A 7,163-nucleotide genomic window follows, 5' to 3' on the forward strand; every position below is an offset into this window, starting at 1 on the left:
CAACACACTATAAAGGACTGTTTCAACCCTGTGGATTATTATCAACAAAACAATATTCAGGACTGTTTCAACACTGTGGATTATTATCAACAACACACTATAAAGGACTGTTTCAACCCTGTGGATTATTATCAACAACACACTATTATCTTCTTGGGATAGGGGGCAGCATTTGGAAGTTTGGATGAAAAGTGTGCCCAGAGTAAACTGCCTGTTTCTCAGGCCCAGAAGCTAGATTATGCATAAAATTAGTAGATTTGGATAGAAAACACTCTAAAGTTTCCAGAACTGTTAAAATAATATCTGTGAGTATAACATAACTCATATGACAGGCAAAAACCTGAGAAAAATCCAACCAGGAAGTGGGAAATCTGAGTTTCGTAGTTTTTTAAGTGATTGCCTCACCAATATCCTGTGTCTATGGGGTCCGATTGCACTTCCTAAGGCTTCCACTAGATGTCATCAGTCTTTAGAAAGTTGTTTCAGGCTTCTATTGTGAAAGGGGAGAGAATAAGACCACTCAAAGCAGGTGGCTAAAGCCTTTAGTTGTTTATCGCGCGCGGCCATGAGCTCCGTTCCCTTTCCTTTCTAATGACAACGGAATTGTCCGGTTGGAATATTATTGAAGATTTATGATAAAAAAACATCCTAAAGATTGATTATATACATCGTTTGACATGTTTCTATGAACTGTAATGGAACTTTTTTGACTTCTTGTCTGGACTTTGTGCTCACGCTTTGTGCATTTGGATTACTGGACTACACGCGCGAACAAAAAGGAGGTATTTGGACATAAAGATTAACTTTATCGAACAAAACTAACATTTATTGTCTAACATGGAGACCTGGGAGTGCCATCAGATGAAGATAATCAAAGGTAATTGATTAATTTTAACGCTATTTCTGACTTTTGTGACACCTCTCCTTGGTTGGAAAATGGTTGTATGGTTTTCTGTGGCTAGGCGCTGTCCTAACATAATCGCATGGTGTGCTTTCGCCGTAAAGCCTTTTTGAAAAATCTGACACAGCGGTTGCATTAAGAAGAGGTTTATCTTTAATCCTATGTATAACACTTGTATCTTTCATCAATGTTATGATGAGTATTTTCTGTAATTTGATGTGGCTCTCTGCAATTTCACCGGATGTTTTGTTTTGAGACAATGCATTTCTGAACATAAAGCGCCAATTTCAAATGAGGTTTTTGGACATAAAGATTAACTTTATCGAACAAACACCATTTATTGTCTAACATGGAGTCCTGGGAGTACCATTTCCGGTGAAGATCATCAAAGGTTAGTGATTCATTTTAACGCTATTTCTGACTTTTTTGACACCTCTCCTTCTTTGGAAAATGTCTGTATGTTTTTCTATGGCTAGGCGCTGACCTAACATAATCGCATGGTGTRCTTTCGCCGTAAAGCGTTTTTGAAATCGGACACTGTGGCTGGATTTACAACAAGTGTATCTTTAAAATGGTGTAAAATACATGTATGTTTGAGGAATTTTAATTATGGGATTTCTGTTGTTTTGAAATTGGCGCCCTGCAGTTTCACTGGCTGTTGAAGAGGTGGGACGCTACCGTCTCACGTACCCTAGAGAGGTTAAACATAAAATAAGTAAATAAGTAATTTTAAGTGTTAGTCCAAAACTTGATTTTACGTCGAACACACAAAGCACATCAGTAACATCTCCCCGTTGTTGAAAGGGTTCGACACATGCTGTTTAAATGGACCAATTTCTTATTTAGACGTTCACAGGTTTTCAACATTTTGACTATCGCCGATGTCATATTTTGTGTAAAGTAAAAAATAAGGTGAAATATTTTGGGTAGATGTTCCTAAAACTGATAGTAACTACAATAAACAAAAATATAAACGCAACATGTAAAGTGTTGGATGTTTCATGAGCTGAAAAAAAAGATGGCAGAATTTTTAACATCCCAGTTAGTGAACATTTAKTCTTTGCCAAGATAATCCATCCACCTCACAGGTGTGGCATATCAAGAAGCTGATTGAACAGCTTGATTATTACACAGGTGCACCTTGTGCTGGGGATAATAAAAGGCCACTCTAAAATGTGCAGTTGTGTCACACAACAATGCCACAGATGTCTCAGAGGGAGCGTGCAATTGGCATGCTGACTGCAGGRATGTCCACCGGAGCTGTTGCCATGGAATTGAATGTACAATACCAGTCAAAAGTTTGGACTCACCTACTAAAGGGTTATTCTTTATTTTTACTATTTTCTGCATTGTAGAATAGTGAAGACATCAAAACTATGAAATAACACATTAAATCATGTAGTAACCACAAGTGTTAAAACCTCTTTGGGCTAGGTTGCGGTATTTTGACATCCGGATGAAAAGCGTTCCCAAAGTAAACCGCCTGCTACTCTGGCCCAGAAGCTAGGATATGCATATAATTGGTAGATGTGGATAGAAAACACTCTAAAGTTTCCAAAACCGTTAGATTAATGTCTGTGAGTATAACAGAACTGAAATGGCAGGCGCCGAGGACAAACCACCCCCCCCCCAAAAAAAAATCAGCATAACACTGATTTCAATGGCTGGCACTTTTATTATAGGGCGAAATTCTCCCCGATTGCAGTTCCTTGGGCATCCACTAGATGTCAACAGTCTTTAGAAAGAGTTTAAGGCTGGTTTTTCTTTAAATGAGGGAGAAGTTGTAGTTTTTCTAAGTGGCTCCCATATTGGCTGTAGTGTTTCCAAGCGCATGGCCGAGAGAACTTTTTGTTCTTTTTGTTTGTCTCCGGTAAAGACAATAACTATTCTCTGTCTTACATTTTATAGATTATTTACGTATTAGGGTACCTAAAGTTTAATTATAAACGTTGTTTGACTTGTTTGGATAAGTTTATTAGTAACGTTTGGGGTTCATTCATTTGTATGCATTTTGATGGATTATTGACTGAAGGTGCCAGCTAAACCGAGTTTTTATGGATATAAAGAAGGACTTTATCGAACAAAAGGACAATTGGCGAGAAGAAGATCTTCAAAGGTAAGGCATATATTATATCGCTATTTCTGACTATCGTGTCGCAACTGCCTGGTTGAAATCTGGGTTTCATGTTTTTGTATGCGGGGCACTATCCTCAGATAATCGCATGGTTTGCTTTCGCCGTAAAGCCTTTTTGTAAGCTGACACCGGGGCTGGATTAACAAGAAGTTAAGCCTTATTTTGATGTATTACACTTGTATTTATATGACTGATATGACTGATAAATATTTATATTTCTGTTGTTTGAATTCCATGTGTTTTTTAATAGTTTTGATGTCTTCACTATTATTCTACAATAGAAAATCGTCAAAATAAAGAAAAACCCTTGAATGAGTGGGTGTTCTAAARCTTTTGACCRGTAGTGTAGAATAATATATCTGTAGATCAGATGTTAATGAAGCAATACAGACCACATTTAAGTGTCTGGAGTTTAGTTTGTGTGTTCTAGAGTCTTGTAAAGAAAGGGGGGGTTGACTGGGACAGACAATGTAACATCCATAACGTTTTAAGGAAAGGTTTTTGTAAAACATTCAACTTACATCGGATCATCTTGAAACTGTCTCTCTAAATCAAACTTTCATCAGGTTTTAGATTTCTCTCTTTTCATTGGCAAAATCCTTTTTCAGTGTTATGAATTCATAACATCATATCCACCAGTCTATCTTCCGTCAACTAACAAAACTCTGCTGGTTGTCCTGGTAACAGATACCAGTCTATCTTCCTGTTAACTAACAGAACTCTGCTGGTTGTCCTGGTAACAGATACCAGTGGGCAGATCTCTTGTATTGTTCAAACTAAACTTCAGCACTTACTTTGATGAGTCAAATCTGATCCTTTCTTTCTCTCCTCCTCCTCTCACAGTTCCACTCAGCCCCGTTGTTTTCCTGCAGTCCACCAGCAACACAGACAACCTCTTCATACCCAGCAGTAAGGTGCTACCGGAGAGGCACGACACGGGGACTCCGGGAGGGAGGAAGGGCTAGCGTTGTCCTGGTAACCATAAAGAGGGACACAGACACATATCATTATGGATTGCTGATGTCACTGTTGTCATAAAGCTTTACAGAAACCCAGCCCCCGATAGAGAAAGCTGTATGCTAGACCAGACCAAGCTGTACCATCTGGTGTTCTGATCTGGAGAGACTCTTCTCTGCCTCGTCAGCATCAGGATGTTGTTGAGGCTCCCCAGAGGATCCACCATAGTCATGTCTCTCTCCTGTGTAAAAAATCATAGGGTCTTACAAGAGGCATTAATATCTCTAAACAGGGCCTAAAATTTACCGAGAAGATTAACGAGAGTGTATCTTTAAAATGGTGATAATACTTGTATGTTTGAGGAATTTTAATAATGAGATTTCTGTTGTTTGAATTTGGCGCCCTGCAATTTCACTGGCTGTTAGCGAGGTGGGACGCTAGCGTCCAGAACGATCCCAGAGAGGTTAAGGACTGTTTCAACCCTGTGGATTATTATCAACACACTATAAAGGACTGTTTCAACCCTGTGGATATTATCAACACACTATAAAGGACTGTTTCAACCCTGTGGATTATTATCAACACACTATAAAGGACTGTTTCAACCCTGTGATTATTATCAACACACACATAAAAGGACTGTTTCAACCCTGTGGATATTATCAACACACTATAAAGGACTGGCTCCCGGCGCTCCCTTTCACGTCATGTTAAAGAACAGCCTTCAGTTGTTCACAATAATCCACAGGGTTGAGCTCCTTGTTGTTTCAATTCATTAACGCCGTAGAGATGTCAATCGGATCGGCCTGTCTTACCTTATAGGCCCAACTCAAATACTACACGGACCTAATAAACGCCATGGAGATTTCAATCGGATCGGCCTGTCTTACCTTATAGGCCTAACTCAAATACCACGGACCTAATAACGCCATGGAGATTTCAATCGGATCGGCCTGTCTTACCTTATAGGCCAACTCAAATACTACGGACCTAATAACGCCATGGAGATGTCAATCGGATCGGCCTGTCTTACCTTATACGGCTAACTCAAATACTACGGACCTAATAAACGCCATGGAGATGTCAATCGGATCGGCCTGTCTTACCTTATAGGCCTAACTCAAATACTACGGACCTAAGGCCTTTTCTCCAATCTGGGCGTTTTCTTCTCTCCTATAGCGATGCTGTTTTTCAATGTAACTGTTTGTTGATGGCCTCAGTCTTTGTAGCTTTAACAATTCCTACAATACAGAATAAATTATTCAAGTGTAGAACTTCAGTACAATGCCCCTTAAAAAACACGTTTTTTTTAAAAACTGCAGAGTTTGTGCCGCTGTTTTTAAAGACAGTACTCACTGGTGTTAATCAGATCTCCAGTCCTCCTCCTCTTCACCTCCTCCCCCTTTTTCACCGTGACAGTCATATCTTCCTTTTCTTCCTCCTCTTTCACTCTAAAAACATCCTCTTCCTCCTTCACTAACACAGCTTCTTCCTCCCCTTTCACTGTGACAGTCATCTCCCCTCCTCTTCCTCCTTCACTAACACAGCTTCTTCCTCCCCTTTCACTGTGACAGTTCTCCCCTCTTCCTCCTTCACTAACACAGTTCTTCTTCCTCCCCTTTCCCTGTGACAGTCATCTCCCCCTCCTCCTTCACTAACACAGCTTTTTCCTCCCTTTCCCTGTGACAATCATCTCCCCCTCCTCTTTCACTAACACAGCTTCTTCCTCCCCTTTCACTGTGACAGTCATTCCCCCTCCTCTTCCTCCTTCACTAAACAGCTTCTTCCTTCCCTTTCCCTGTGACAGTCATCTCCCCTCCTCCTTCACTAACACAGCTTCTTCCTCCCCTTTCCCTGTGACAGTTATCTCCCCCTCCTCCTCTTTCACTCTAAAAACGTCCTCTTCTTCCTCCCCTTTCCTGTGACAGTATCTCCCTCCTCTTCCCTCCTTCACTAACACAGCTTCTTCCTCCCCTTTCCCTGTGACGGTCATCCTCGGATCCTCGCGTTTCACGGTGATATCATCCTCCTCTTCCTCTTTCACGATAATGTTCAGCCCCAGAGCTTCTTTTTCCGACCAGCAGACCTCTTCTTTAATAGGGGTCGAGTAGCTTATTGAGCTCATGGTGGTGGATGTTAGTTGGCTAGCTAGTTAATTAGCATTAGCGACTAGCGTCGTGCTAGGCTATCTTAACAAGTTAGCTGACTAACAACATACATATGACATTTAATAACTAGTAAGCAGACAGACTGTGTGCTTAAAACCCTGCGGTTGATATACACAAAATTGTGAAAAAAGCTCCGACGTTTTGGTTTGTATGTTTGCTAGCAAGCTAACTGTTCACGAGTCCGTCTTGCTGTTGAAAAAGCTTCCCGCTCCGTCCACTAGATTATACGTCACGCCAGAAAAATTACTTGAGACTCACATCGCCATCTGCTGACTGGAGTGGGTAACGCAATTTTGGAAAATATTCACTACACCGTGTTTATTCTGCCAAACAATATGTCATAACAAAATAACCAGATATTTGTTTCCTTACTTCTTACCGCTTTTGAGAGGCCTTTTGCCTCTTACCAGGCCGTCATTATAAACAACAATTTGTTCTTATTTGACCTGCCTTGTACATACATTTTTTTAAAAAAATTAAAGTAACAGCTAATACTCTCTCCTCTACGCCGATTCTGTCTGTACAACCAGGGTTACAAAGTGCATAGCAATATTTTTGCCGCAACACAATTCTCAAAACTGATCGAAACAAGACAGGCTGGAAGAAAAAAAAGTCGCCTGGATAATAATGGTTGAAATGATTAGGCTTCTTCTAGCTATCCTAGTTTAGCCTGGTCGGGATAATCCTACATCCTCTTCGCTCAAGCCGAAACATAGCATTAGTAATTCTCTTCTAATTTCCCATCTATTATGTTCAGTTGGTCCTCGATTCCGTTGACAGCGGCAATATGGAACACTGCGGTTTGTTCGTGTCTGCTTCCTGGTCACATGACCACCATGCATGGAGAGAGAGTGAGCGCAGATCAATATATTTCCTGCTGGATGAAGCCTCAGGCATCTTCTTAAATAAAAAATATATGTTTTTACTCTATAACCCAATGCAATTACTTCCTGTCCTTAGCCTTAGGGTTCCACAAAAACAGGAAGTTACCTTTCACAGTATA

This window comes from Salvelinus sp. IW2-2015, unplaced genomic scaffold (assembly GCF_002910315.2).
Source record: "Salvelinus sp. IW2-2015 unplaced genomic scaffold, ASM291031v2 Un_scaffold5849, whole genome shotgun sequence".
NCBI classification, from domain to species: Eukaryota; Metazoa; Chordata; class Actinopteri; order Salmoniformes; family Salmonidae; genus Salvelinus; species Salvelinus sp. IW2-2015.